The 13,266-nt window shown below is 40.2% G+C and overlaps 1 long non-coding RNA gene across 1 annotated transcript in view; it reads left to right on the forward strand.

Moving 5' to 3' along the window:
* Positions 1-2,779: 2,779 nt before the first annotated feature.
* The window catches only part of LOC141582784 (uncharacterized), an 88,247-nt gene continuing 77,760 nt past the window's right edge, over positions 2,780-13,266 (forward strand). The window contains exons 1-2 of the long non-coding RNA XR_012515659.1: positions 2,780-3,101; positions 8,860-8,979. This is a non-coding gene — a long non-coding RNA (uncharacterized LOC141582784). The remainder of the gene's footprint in view (positions 3,102-8,859; positions 8,980-13,266) is intronic.

Raw genomic sequence — 13,266 nt, forward strand, 5'->3', positions numbered from 1 at the left:
TCACAGTGTTAGAGAGATAACACAGACTTTATTTATACAGTAATGAAACCTATTGTTAAATTTTTTTTTAGTAATAAAATAAGATTAGGCCAAGTGCAATGGCTCATGTCTATAATCCCAGCACTTTGGGAGGCAGAAGTGGGAAGATCGCTTGAGCCTACAAGTTAGAGATCAGTCTGGGCAATATAGGGAAGCCCCTTCTCTACAAAAAAAAATATAAAAAAGAAAAAATTAGCTGGGTGTGGTGGTATGTGCCTGTGGTCCCAGCTACTGCAGAGGCTGAGGTGGGAGGATTGCTTCAGCCTGGAAGTCAAGGCTACAGTGAGCCATAATTGCACAGACTTGCCAAACTCAGTCTCATAATAATAATAATAAATAAAATAAGATTAAATTTTAGATTAAAATGTAGGTTAACATTTTGAGGAGGGGGGAATACCGTGTATTTTCTGAGGCATACATGTTATAGCTGTGATTCAATATTTGTTTTAGAGTATATACATGTTAGCATAATAAAGATTAGAAGCTCTTCAAATCATGATACCTGAGAGGAGACATCATAAGAATGAAAAATCCAGTTGTTAAATAAGTGTTTTATGAACTAAACATGTCTTCAGAGACCATATTGTTATTGAATGTAGCGATCAAGAAGCTCTTGGTCAATGTTTCATTTACTAAAAATTCAGGTATTGCAAACTTTTCATGATAATGACAAACTGCCCAGGAAACAGAGGTGAAAATATATCCCAAACCATAACATACAAATAAACCCCATTTTCATGTAAACTTACTGTGTGTATGACAAGAAATATCAGCATTTGTGTGTATATATTGAAATGAGTGCAAGAGTATATGAAAGAGTTTGCATGAGTATATTGAAACTGTGAAAGGAAAATAAATCTCAGGACCCCAAAATCACTAAGCCAAAGGGAAAAGTCAAGCTGGGAACTGGGTCAGGCAAACCTACATCCCATCTTATTCCTAAATAAGATGGCTACAATGATTGAACAAGATAAAAACAAAAAACTACCTATCTCCCTCACAATTTGCCCACTAGGAAATTCCTTGTGAGCCCCAAGATTTTTGTCCTGAAACAGTTCTGGTGAATTTCATCCTGACAACGTGAATTGATGGCTTATCTTCACAGGTATGGGAAAAAGGACAGAACCAAAGTCATCTCTCTGCTCACTTGAAACAAATGCATATCTGATTGCTTCCGCCTCCCTGTGTTTATCTTATGTAAAAAATGCAGCTTCACTGAGCTAGATGAATGTGTACGTGACTGTTCCTCTACCCTCATCTCACCTATGAAGGGCTGATCAAAGACTCAAAAAAGAATGCTACCCTTTGCCTCTTATCTACCGACACCTTTTCAAAATTTCTTCCTGTTTCCCCAATATCTGCCCTTTCTCCTTTAGATATTGAAGCCCTCAAAATCATCTTTGAAGAGAGGCATGGACCTACCTCCCAGGCATGGGCATGCTTAACCTTGGCAAAATAAATTTCTAAATTGATTAAGACCTGTCTCAGATACTTTTTGGTTTACAAAACATAATCCAGATGTTGATCAGCATTACTAATAGGTACTGTTTATGACAGTGCTTTACTCTTGGTCAGCATATGGTTCTTTTCTGAATCCTTTGCAAGCACCATGTTTTAATTACTTAAGATAAAATCCTATAAGATTGACCCCTAAGTGGCAAGCACATACACAATAAAGTCACAAGAAGCCATTGACAGTCATATAATAACGTAGGAATATGCCTGTGTTCCGATCTTAAATTATTTTGATGAGGAGACTGACTGGAATTTATACATATTTGAGTTTGTGTACCCCTCCAAATGGGCATTGTGTGGCACGCAGTCTTGAGAACCATCTAGACACTTATCTTAGGGTTCCGGACAACTGTTTCTCCCTCAACACACAGGCCTAGTTCCCAGGCCAGAAATGGAGTAGGACTCAGGCAAACCTGGGAAGTGAGTCAAGCAAGAACAACGTGTACAGGTGCCTGGATTTGCTCTTCTCCAAGCCCTTAGGTGCAACCATTTTCTTTTTCCTCTAGACCTGGATCCCTGAGGTTTGACCCCTGACCATTTAGTACCATGAGAAAAAGCTGGAGATAAAATGCTAGGTGAAGAAAAAGCAGAACTGGGAAGACTAGGTAAGTGGAAATTAAATTCTTGAACTGAAAAGATCCCTGATGAGAGGGTAGGTTTAGACACCAGTTTGATTTAGGATGAAAACCAAAAGCAAAAATCACAACAGTGAGAGAAAGTTTCTCAAACTCGGCAAGAAGCAAGTCAGCCATATTCCCTGGTGCCTTAGTGTGTTGGTCACATTTTTTTTTTCACACTGGAAGGGCGGGAGAAGAGGGCTTGGGACTGTATTGGATGGAATTCCAGGAGCAACACCGCCATCGTGAGGAAATTGCTGGAAAAAGCCCCATCCCTGAGAGGACTTAAATTGAAAAGGTCCATTCTCTCCGAAGCTGAGAAGGCTTGAACCATGAGCTGGATCTTATTTCCACCTCCTGAGGCCTACCTGAAGCTCTGGACAGAGTGAAGTCCAGATGCAGGAACTGGCCCCTGGGGAGGGAAGGTTAAGTCAGCCTCTGCCAGGAAATCCAGGCCCAGGAAGTTGTAGGGTGGAGTCTTCGTATTTTCCCAGCAAGGGCGGGACTAGAGGAAGCCACCAACCAACGAAGTACTGGGCCTGTGGGTATTTATCTCTCTCCCCGCCCCTGAGAGTCTGGGAAAGGTTGCCACGTGGTGCCCTCAGACTCTGAGGCCTAGGCCCTTTGTAATAGCAGAGTCAGTGCAGAGAAGCACACAATACCAGGTGGCTTATAAAGGATGCCACGTGCTTGCTGGAGGTTCCAGGTACAACCAAATTGCTTGCAGCTAGGAGGACTTTGAAGAGAAATGGAACCAGCCCGCCAAACCAAGAAGAGTTAGCACTAAGACCTGACCACACACAAACAGATGGGAACCAAAATCGAGTGAAGAGGATTGAAGATGAACCCACATTTTAAAAGTTCTTGTCTGCTGGAGGTGGTATTACCTGCGACCTTGCTTCACTTCTTCATAGATGGCTGATGTGTCAGGTACATTGTAAAGAAGCATGATTGTTTCTAGAAATGCAAAAACATGTGGCAGGATTTTAAAACCTGTCAGTATTCCAAAGAATACTTAATGAGATTTGAAAAGCATTCAAGCTACAAATGAGGAAAATTTGTTTAGCATTCAAAGTACAAGAGAATTTGAACATTATTTATTAAAAGTATATATTGGCCGGGCGCGGTGGCTCAAGCTTGTAATCCCAGCACTTTGGGAGGCCGAGGCGGGTGGATCACGAGGTCGAGAGATCGAGACCATCCTGGTCAACATGGTGAAACCCCGCCTCTACTAAAAATACAAAAAATTAGCTGGGCATGGTGGCACGTGCCTGTAATCCCAGCTACTCAGGAGGCTGAGGCAGGAGAATTGCCTGAACCCGGGAGGCTGAGGTTGCGGTGAGCCGAGATCGCGCCATTGCACTCCAGCCTGGGTAACAAGAGCGAAACTCCGTCTCAAAAAAAAAAAAAAAAAAAAAAAAAAAAAAAAAAAAGTATATATTATTTGTGCAAAGTGAAGATATAAGAATGTACGGCAAGGATATTTTTAAGTGGCTATTTCTTCTTGTTGTGATTGAGGTACCATTCACTTTCTTTCTTTATCTTTTGAGATGGAGTTTCGCTCTTGTTGCCCAGGCTGGAGTGCAATGGTGTAATCTCAGCTCACCGCAACCCCCACCACCTGGCTTCAAGCGAATCTCCTGCCTCAGCCTCCCAAGTAGCTGGGATTACAGGCACCCCCACACCTGGCTAATTTTGTATTTTAGTAGAGATGGGGTTTCTCCATGTTAGTCAGGCTAGTCTTGAACTCCCGACCTCAGGAGATCCGTCTGCCTCAGCCTCCCAACATGCTGGGATTGCAGGAGTGAACCATCACGCCGGGTCTTACTTTCTACTTTATAATTTCTTAAAATCTGGGTATAATTTTTGTAATTTCTTGAAATAGAAAGGTCTTCTAGAGTAAGATACAAAAAAAAATGCAAGCACTCAAAAATATACATTGTTATTCATGTACGCAAATGGTATAAGGTAGTGTTGAAGAATTTGTGTAAAACTATATCCAGTTTGCATTCAGTTATCTTTAAAAAGAAGGATAGCCCATGCTTCAAGAGGTTGGGTAAAAATAAATAAAGAGGAGCAAATATATATAATAGGTGCAACCATTTTCTTTTCCCTCTAGACTTGTAACTAGGTAACTTGGACCTATCTATCTAAAGCATATACATATATATACATGATGCCTATTTATGTATAATTATGGTCAGTGTTAGAGTGAGTATGGGTTTCAACTTTATAGATTTTAAATAAAATTTTAAGGTAAAACTTTGGTATAAGTTTTGAAAAATATAAACAACAGAAACCCTAATGTTCTGAGGCATAAGCAAGGAGTGCCTGTTCCAATGTTAGTGTGTGTGTGTGTGTGTGTGTGTGTGTGTGTGTGTGTGTATACAGCATAGTAATTATTAGGTAAGGCAGGTGTCAAAATTAAGATACTTGAGTGATGGCATTATAGGTATGATGTCCTGAGTATAAATTTTTTAAAAATTGATAACCTAATATTCTTTAATATTTTAGTCAGTCAAGAAGCTCGTTGCAAATATTGTATTATCTAAAATCCAGGTCTTGCAAATATCTCATGACAATTTCAGGTACCCAGGAACCAGTAGTGAGAAGTTTGCATCTAAAGCATGATGCATATATAAATTTAATTTAAATATAAGTGTATTGTAGTGTATTACTGCGAATATAGACCTGTGTGTGTGTGTGTTGAAATAATGGGAATAAATATGCAAAAGGCTATTAGTGTTTAATACAACATTTTATGATAGTGCTTTTGTTCTTGATCAACACATGGTTATTTTCTAAATTCTTTACAAGCACCATGTCTTAATTATTTATGATAAAACACCATAAGACTGATTTCTAAGGCTTAAGCAGTGGCACACACATACATAGTAAAGTTATAGGAAGCCATTAAAGGTCAAATAATGATGTGCATGAGAACTTGCTTGTGTTCTAATGTTGAATGATGGAACCATAAGACAAAATCATGTTTCTTTCTACTGGAATTCTGTTCGTTTGGAGTATATGTGTCACCCCAAGAGGGACATTGTCTGGAATTCAGCCTTGAGATCTATCTGGACCCTCCTATTAGGGTTCTGCTAACATGGCTGCCCCCAACTCAATACACAAGACCCAGTGCCCAGGTCAGAAAATGGAGGACTCCCAGGGAACCTGGCAGTGAAACAAGACACTATGGCCTGGTGCCTAGATTTTGCTCTTCTCCACGCTGTTATTTCTATTATTTTCTTCACTTTCTTAGCCGTAGACCCCTAAGAATTTCCCATCGAAGCAGGTAACTTGGGGAAATATTGGGGATCAAGGCTGAATGAAGAAGAGCAGACCCACAAGGCTATAGTAGAGTGGAAGTGGGATTCTTTAAACAAAGTATGGCTGATGGGGATTCTTTAAACAAAGTATGGCTGATGGAACTGGGTGGTATGGGCCTCAGTCTGAGTTCAGAGGGAAAACAGGAGCAAAAGTGAATTCGAATGAGCAGATTTCCCCCAAACAGGGCCAATAGCAAGGCAGCTTGTTTCCTGGCTCCTTTGTCTTGGGGGCTTTTTTCAGATTGAATGGGAGGGAGTTGAAGGGCTTTGGGGGTGGGGTGCGCAGGCAGAATTAATCAGCTTTTCCAGAGCAATACTGCCATCAAGAGGAAGTAGCTTGACAAAACACAAACCCAAAGTTGTTAGAGCTTCCCAAAGTTTTAGCAACTGAGAAATGTTGGGTCTTTTGTGAGGCTGAGTGGACCCTAACACTAAGAAGGTCCCTTTCACTTTAAATCTGAAGCCTTCCAGGACCTCTGGACAAGGGCAGGATCCTGGGGGAGACGCTGATAAGCAGAGGGTCAGGGGGAGGACTGAGGGGGCAGCTGCTAGGCAGGTGGAGTGTAGGAAGTATTGGGGCTTAGACATCTGTCCAGTGAGGGTAGGACTAAAACAAATGGCTCAGATCCTATTTGGGGGGACTTCTGGCCACATATCCTCTGGCTGAACAGTGAGGTGGGGGTTGGCATAAGGTGTCAGCAATGTTGGGGTACAGGTGAAACGTCTCATTCCGGGTGATAGCTAATAGCAGCCACTGTGCTTTCTGGGGGTCTCAAGGATACCTAAAAGTCTGGTGCCCCCATTGCCTAGAGCATGGAAGGCCAGAGAAGAAGGTAGTGTGTGGCACTTTGCCAAGCCAATAAATCCTTGAACATCAATAGGAGTGCAGATATACACAACCAGAAGACAGGAGGTAACAGCTACAGTGGCTCTGCAGCACCTTTTCTAGGACCCGGTGTGAAGACCTACCTATTTAGAGAGACCTACTTTTAGCTCTATTAAGGGAACAGAAATGGATTCTCTAGCCGATGGCATTCCCCTAAGGAAGATGAGGCCATTGAGAATTGGGACCTAACTGTTCATTCAGATTAGCAAGTATTGTTCTCTGTGCCTGCTTCTTAGCCTTTTTCTAGTGAAGATTCCTTGTAAGATCTGACAGGATACCCTCCTTTGGGAAGCTGAGCACATCAGGACCCTCAGGATACTAGCCCATGGCATAGCAAGAAAAGGCAGACATTTCATAAGATTGACTGCATGTGAGACTTTCCTCCTGGATCAGTGATGGAGTCAGTGGCTGACCACTTACAGAAGAGGAAAGACTGTATTCTCATGCACTGCTGTAATATATGGTCACCACCTGAATTCTACTTGCCCAGGGTAGAGCTATAACATCTGCTGGAAAGTTTTTAGCAACTACTACAAAGACCATAGGGTCCCTGGGGAAATTGCCTCTCCTGTTACTCATGCCTTGGTCTAGCTGTCTTTGAGGATGTTATAGGTTGACATGAGCCACGAAGGGTTTGAAAACATTTGAGAAAGCATGTCTCAATGTTTTCAAATACCCTATGAAGGTGTAAGGTGACCTCTGACCTTTTCAGCCTACTTCAGCTAAGCAGATAACTGAGAGAAACCTTGCATCAGATAAGTTAGGCTGCCTGCTGTTGAGTCATAATTTGACTTGACCATATGGGAGGCTAGAAAAGCCAGATGTGTGGAGACAGTACACCATATCTGAACTTAGAATTGTGGGTGACAGAGGGGTAGCCCTAGCCCTGGAATTCCTCAGGGTCAGGAATTTTGTATTCCCACCACACCTTTTGGTTTACATTTAGAGACTGTCTGGTTAGAGAGTGAATAGAAGCCTAAAGCAGCAGTCCCTTGCTAAGTCCCAGGAATTCAAACATGACACCGTGACCAGTAACAGCAGATTGTAACTGTTGCCAACTCTCAATGACACTCAATCATTGACACTCATCTCAGATCAAAAACTGTTTCAAAATGAAGTTAAAAAGAAAACCACTCAGCAGGAAAGATGGCAAAGGAATAAGGCACGTCTATTATCACAGTCTCGAATTCACCAGGACTGAAGTAAATTGCAATTCATTGTGCTCTTCCATAAAGCCCTTAAATCTTCATCATAACCCTGAGCAAGCCTCTGAAAAAGAATCCATTGATATCAATGTAATGATTTGTAGAATTGGGCAAGCTCCTACCAGGTGAGAAGCATTGTTAAACGGTTCACCTCTTAGAAGGTCAATTGGTCAAATCATTTCACCTTTCACATTAGCATACCCTTTGTCCAGAGACTCCCTCTTGAAAGTGATCACACAGACAACCTCCCACAGGAAAGTAGAAAGGAGAGGACAAAAGGGATCACTGAGATTTCTTTTGCAAGGATGGTATTGGTGAGGGGGCAAGGCATCCGTAGTCCAGGTTCAGCTACAGTAAGTTCAGCTGTAGTAGGTAGTCTTTTTAAGTCTTTGGAAAGATTGAAATCCATTCGCCAAGTCCTCAATAGGGGAGATGTCCACACCTCTGATGTGAGGAAGAAAATGCAAAATGTAATGGAATCAAACCATTCTTGTTGGCTAATGGCAAAGAAATCAAAATGAAAAAATAAAGTCTTTCTTTCTCTCTTAATTACATACATTATTAATTCAAGTTGAATACATAAACATATTGGTTCAGAAAAGCAAACAGGCAGGCCGGGCGCGGTGGCTCAAGCCTGTAATCCCAGCACTTTGGGAGGCCGAGGCGGGTGGATCACGAGGTCAAGAGATGGAGACCGTCCTGGTCAACATGGTGAAACCCTGTCTCTACTAAAAATACAAAAAATTAGCTGGGCATGGTGGCGCGTGCCTGTAATCCCAGCTACTCAGGAGGCTGAGGCAGGAGAATTGCCTGAACCCAGGAGGCAGAGGTTGCGGTGAGCCGAGATCGCGCCATTGCGCTCCAGCCTGGGTAACAAAAGCGAAACTCTGTCTCAAAAACAAAAACAAAAACAAACCAAAAAAAAAAAAAAAAAAAAGAAAAGAAAAGAAAAGCAAACAGGCAGAAAGGAAGTTATCTGGAAAGGTCCCAGTCAAGCAACTAACAGTGTGTTATTTTCTACAGTGATGTTTCTAATGACTTGCCTTCAAGTTTTAACTTACACTTATCCAAAGCCTTGAAATGTTGAAAATGAGAAAAGTTTTCATTTGCAAGTTTTCTAAAAATCAAGAAACCAGCATCATCTCAATATATAATTAAAAAAAGAACATAGTACAAGATGCACTTTTCTTTAAAACATACACACTTCTACACATATGCAAGATTTAAAGGCTCTATTCTGAATTCTATTTCCAAATTTTAATTAACAGAAAATCCAGCTTTCTGAAGCATATTTAATGACATATGATGCGACTTATGTGATGTGAGACCAGAGAAAACTGTGATAGAAAGAAGCAATTCAAACTGCAAGGATATTCCTCATGCATCATGTAAGTAAAAACTCACAACCTGTCCAAGAAAAGTTAATGCTGTTAGAGAGTGCTCATTGTCCACTGTTGCACTGAGAATTCAGGGCACCAAATTCTATGTGTAGTGTGACCAACAAGGATGGATTTGAAGGAAAGAAATGGAAGTGTGTGTGTGTGTGTGTGTGCGCGCGCACCTGCGTGCGCGCATTTGGCATTGTGCTGAGGAATGTGGGGAGTATATTGATGAGATATTAAATTTATTTCATTAAATAACATCAGTTCGTATTGAATAGTTTTATATAACTTTTTGAGTACTTAAACCAATGTACTCATCAAGCTGCTAATGGTGGATCCCTCAAAAAAAGTGGGATTTGGGATGAAGTATTTCCATTTGTTCTTCATAGATTGTATATTCTAAGAGATTTTTCAAGAAGCTGATAATATATTTGCAATTTGAGAATCAACTCGTGAGGTTCCGTGGTGCAATGGTGAGCACTCTGGACTGTGAATCCAGAGAATCAACCCAGAACAAATATGTGCAGATGAAATTACTGGTGAAAACATGATTTGCTGGCTATTTGAGACCTAATATATTTATATCTTTAACTGATCAGAAAGCAGGTATATTCAGGACACCACATTTTAAAAATCCTTATCTGCTTCAGTGGGCATTACTTGTGGCCTCACTGCACTTCTTTGTACAAGGCTAATGTGTCTGGGTATTTAGTAAACAGGTATACTTAATTTTAAGAAATGCAAAAATATAAGAAGCAACTTTAAAAATATTGCATATTCAAAGGAGTAGTTAATGGTGTTTGCAAAGACCTCAAACTGTCATTAGTGAGAAAAGCATGTCTGAAGTACAAAGTATAAGTGAGAAAAGCACGTCTAACATAAAAGGTAACTGGGATTTTAGGTTTAAAATATACGTTATATGTGGATAGGGAAGATACGAGAATGTATGGCAAAGACATTTTAAAAGTTGTTTCTTCTAGTTTTCATTGAGATACCATTTATTTTTGGCTTCGTAATTTCTTAAAATATGAGCAGATTTCCAACAGCAAATGTTACTTTTATAATTCCTTGGAAGAGAAACCTCCTTGTAGAATAAAGTATAAAGCAATTTCCAGCTAGGGAAAATATATGTTGATATATGGAAACATGCAATTTATGTAAGTTGGTGCAGAAGACTTTGTATAAAACTATGCCCAGTATAAGTGAAGTTATAATTAAGGTGAAATAAATGTGCATATATGTGTATAACAGTATTATATATTATATATGCCATATTTAAAATATATAATAAGTGGAGCAATAAGAAACTTTTTTGAAATGTTTTGATTACTAAATATGAAGACAAAAATTTTATATAATGTGGCCAAACTGTCTGAGAATCAGCAGTGGCAATCACCATGTACAAACAAGGAATTTTAATATAAATTCATTGTCGTGTATGAACATAAATATAAAACTCTGTGTGTACTGAAAGGGGTAGGAGCACATGGTCCAAAAAGTTATCAGTGGTCTTAATCGGTTTTATGATAGTGCTTTACTCTTTATCAGTGCATGGTTATTTCTGAATCCTTGGCAAACATCGTGTCTTTACTAATGAGGAAGTGGTTTTAAGGCTTATCTCTTAGACATAGATGGTAAATACAGATACAGAGATACACACACACACACACACAAACACACACACACACACACGCGCCTACATACCGAGTAAAGTCATAGGAAGCAACTGGAGACCATTTATGGCATCGGAAAGTGTTTGTCTTCAAATGGTAAATGAAATCACAAAACAAAACTCTTCAGATGAAAGCTATCTGGACGCTTCTCTTAAGACGCCAGCCCAATGGCTGCCAACAAGTCAATACGTAAGACTTACATCTCTAAACTGAAAATACAGAATTCCTTGGGATCTTACAGACGGATGAGCCAGGCAAGGACATGTGGTTTGGTACTTAGAGATATCCTCCCGGCCGTGAGTTTCCGGCATTTTCTTTTTCTGCTTAATTCCTGGATTCTTGAGTCTTGAATCCAGAAGCAGACAACTCGATAACTTGGAAAAATACTGGAGATGCAATGCTGAGTGAGTGAGAACACAACTGTGAAGGCTAAACCTATTGGAGATGTAATTCTTAAAAAGAGAAGGTCTCAGTTTCGTTTCAAATGGAAACCAAAAGCAAAAGTGCGGAAGCGTTACCAGACTGTCCCAAACTGGGCAAAAGTAAGGCTGCCATGTTTACTGGCACATTTTTCTTGCTGGCGTTTTTTCGGACTGAAAGGGCGGGAGAACTAGGGAGTAGCAGTACTTGTTGGCGTATCTGGAGCACTACTGCCATCGTGAGGAAATAGTTTTGAAATACCCTACGCCATTACAGCGTCCGTCCAGTGAGGTCTTTCGGTTTTGAAACGTCCACTCAGCAGAGAGATTGAATAGGTCCTGACCCCAGATTAGCCTTCCCTGACTTCTCTGAGTTATTCCGGGAGCTCTGGGCGAAGACTTGACGCTAATGTGACAAAACTGATATCCAGTTGTAAGAGTGGGTTGTTGGGGGGTCAAGAAGGAGCCAATAGTTGTCAGGAAGTCCGGGCACAGGAAGTTGTTGGGTGGGGCTTCCGTTGAGGAAAACCTTCCGGGGCCCAGTGCAGGGTTTGTGCCCATCCTGTCCCTGCCCTGCAGAAGATGGTTCAGGCCAGTTCACCTTGTTCTGGAGCCATAGAACCTGGCTCCCTGTGGTAGCAGCATCACAGCTCATAAAATGGGCTAATTTGAGGAGATATTTTACAACATTTGTGCTTGCTGGGGGATCCCATACACAGCAAAAGTCTGGACCCCATTGCCTTAGAGCAAGGAGGGAAATGAAAAAGCATTGGGAGCCATCCTCCCAAGCCATGAAAGGCCAAATCTCCTGCTTAGAGAGGAGAGCCATGCACAAAGAGGCCAAAAAACGTTATGCCTATAGCCAAGGCTTGTCCCCTAATACAGCTTTGCTGTCATCTCAGTTCTCTTGGTGGGGTTGACGGGGGAAAAAGGGAGGAGTGCTTATCTCTTTTTTTGTTCTCCCAGAGGATGCTAAACTCCTTGAAATCTAATGATTTTCCTCCTAGGTAACAACTGTTCTTCTCTGTTACCGCTTCATACAAAGCTCCAGATGAGGATATCTGTTAAGCGTGACAACCAATACTTCTTGCTCCCAAGTTGGAGAATGTCTAGAATTATTTGGGATTCATTGCATAATGAAGAACCATTCTGGCGCCCTCTTCTACTTTCCTCACTCAGTTAGCATTTGGCCTCATAGAGTAGTTGAAGATGATTTTTTTTTCTATGTGTGTTTGCGTGTAAGTGTGCTGTAACTAAAAAATTTTAAACTTTCCGTTTCTGTGGTATTTACACCAAGGGCAAAATTGGTAAAGGAATTAAACAGGCAATTTACAAAAGAAGAATTCCAGCTGTTTATTAAATAAATGAAAAGACATTCAATTTTACTACTGTTTAGGATGTTCCAATTATATACACACATTGTGTTTATGTATATATTGTGTTAGTTTATAAATATATACACCAGTATTTGCACATAATCCTATATCTATATATACATACCTGTTATGTATATATGCACTCACATTAAGTTATATATAATTTTTACAAATGTAGAGGTATTTACATATATAAAGACATGTATGTGTAAATGTGTGTGTGTACAATTAAAATAATTCTATTCACTTAAATATTATATTCAATTACATATTATTTCAGTTAAATGTTAATTATAACTGATATATTAAATAAGAATAACTGAATTATCTTAGGTTAAATATTAAATAATTGTATTCAGTTAAATGATTTTATTCAATTAAATATCCTATTTAGTATTCTTTAATCCCCAAGGCTTAGAACAATGCCTGGAAAATGGCAGGAAGTAGATACGTATTGGTTAAAGGAATGTATGATTTCCTCTACATATTGAGAGATCCGAGATGATAAACACCAAAGTGCAAATAGTAGTTACCGTACTACCATATGCTATTTAGGAATGGGTGCTCATGCCTCTTTTTTACAAAAAAATTTTTACATGTAAGAATGCTTTATAAAATATAAGAAACACCACTTGTTTTAATATATTTAAAAACACAATTCCAGATTATTATCATCAATAGTAAGAGTCTTTTTTTTTTTTTTTTTTTGGGACGGAGTTTCGCTCTTGTTACCCAGGCTGGAGTGCAATGGCGCGATCTCGGCTCACCGCAACCTCCGCCTCCTGGGCTCAGGCAATTCTCCTGCCTCAGCCTCCTGAGTAGCTG

This window comes from Saimiri boliviensis, chromosome X, assembly GCF_048565385.1.
Source record: "Saimiri boliviensis isolate mSaiBol1 chromosome X, mSaiBol1.pri, whole genome shotgun sequence".
Classification (NCBI taxonomy): Eukaryota; Metazoa; Chordata; class Mammalia; order Primates; family Cebidae; genus Saimiri; species Saimiri boliviensis.